Source organism: Sceloporus undulatus, unplaced genomic scaffold (genome assembly GCF_019175285.1).
Source record: "Sceloporus undulatus isolate JIND9_A2432 ecotype Alabama unplaced genomic scaffold, SceUnd_v1.1 scaffold_16947, whole genome shotgun sequence".
NCBI lineage: Eukaryota > Metazoa > Chordata > Lepidosauria > Squamata > Phrynosomatidae > Sceloporus > Sceloporus undulatus.
Window position 1 is genome coordinate 1 of NW_024819863.1, and position 1,591 is coordinate 1,591.

The 1,591-nt window shown below is 43.6% G+C and overlaps 1 long non-coding RNA gene across 1 annotated transcript; it reads right to left on the reverse strand.

Moving 5' to 3' along the window:
* On the reverse strand, positions 1–1,380 carry LOC121918562. Its single transcript, XR_006101258.1, has 3 exons — positions 1,280–1,380; positions 1,028–1,176; positions 1–80 (listed from the first exon to the last, which is right to left on the reverse strand). It is a non-coding gene; the product is annotated as an uncharacterized LOC121918562 (long non-coding RNA).
* Between the last annotated feature and the right edge of the window lie 211 nt (positions 1,381–1,591).

Genomic DNA, 1,591 nt, shown 5'->3' on the forward strand with positions numbered 1-1,591 from the left:
TTGCGGACACAGGGGCTGTCTTTTGCCAGTATAGCCACAACTTTGGTGGGTGTGAGTTGTTTGCTTATGAGTCTTAAATCCTAGAAATTGAAAGAAAGTGTTAACCACAGTTCTCTTTCCTTCCCTGAACTTCACCCCAGGCATAAAAAGAAAGGAGCAGACATGGTACTTTTGTTAGGACAGATGGAGCACTTGTCACCAAACCCCATCTAATCCTTTTCCCAACTAGCAAGGAGTATGAAGCATACTCAGAAGGGAGAAAGTTAGGTAGCAAATTAGACTTGACTGATTCTACTCCTGGAGACCCCTTGGCTTCATCTCAGCATTGCCCCATCAGGACCATCCCAAGCTGAAACTTGAAACCTAAGGACAGACCCTTGCGGTGTCAGACCCTCCTGTGATGTTAGAAGAGGCAGCCCCTGGCGATGCCATTAAGCATGACTTTAAGCACCAGCCACAATTATACACAGCATACTACTCAAATAAGGAACAACATAGCTAACAAATGACATTTTGTGTGTGTGTGTGTCCCATGTATGCACACAGCATGCTTTTCAAGACAGTGCCCTTGCCCTGAGATTCCCCTGAGCACTGGAAAAGAGGGTCCTGCCTTGAGATCTGGCAACCCAACCTCCATCAGCTCCAGCTGCCACTGAAAAGGAGGAAGGGGATGGCAACATGACATTTATTTGGCACCTTAAAGAAACACTCATAGAATACTTCTGGTTTCCGATGGCACTGTCTCCACCGATGCGAGTCTTCCTCCTAGACAGCCCCAGCTCCTCTTTTATGCTGCCTTTGCATGGTATTATTTCCTTAATGATAATGATTACTGGTAATTATGCTGTTTTCTTGATTGTGTCCAAACCTGCCCTTGACTTACACACATGAGGTTGACTTATAGTCAAGTATATGCAATAGATAGTTACTCCAAAGGGTCAGGAAAGGCTTTCTGCCTATCCAAGTTGGAACTACTAAGTGTGCGGCTAACCAGACTCACAGAAAAATCTACAAAGAGGATACTTACTTTCAGCATCCAGAGGAAATGCCACATCTTCATGGTAGGTTCATGAGGATCCAAAGGATTTGGTTTACAAAAATCCCTGTATATCTCCCAACACTTGTCAATGTAATTGATGGCGTAGACAGTTTGCAGCCGGTCGTTGAACTAAATGCCTGTCGAAATAAGTAGCAGAAAACATCTGCGGTTGTTTTAAACCAAACATCTGTGTAAGTAACTGAGAAAGCAGGAGAAAGCAACACAAACGCAGGCGTCTACCTTTTATGCGGCAGGCATGAGAGCAATGTTCTGGGCCATCAGTTTGGAGAAGCACTTGAAAAGGCGAGGGCTTGTATCGCTGGAGTTGAAAGAGGAAAACACAACAGCAGTTGCTACAATGAGTAGTAGGGGTTCACACATTTGGACGAACACATACTGAACTTGTTGCTATGAGGCAGAAATGTCTAATTGGTTAAATTAACAGGTTTGAAATTATTTTTGATCGATTAGAATACTGTCCCGATTAATCAAGAAATATTAAAAATACAAACGCGCAAAACTGTACAAAACTGTCCTGAAAGAGGCCTCCTA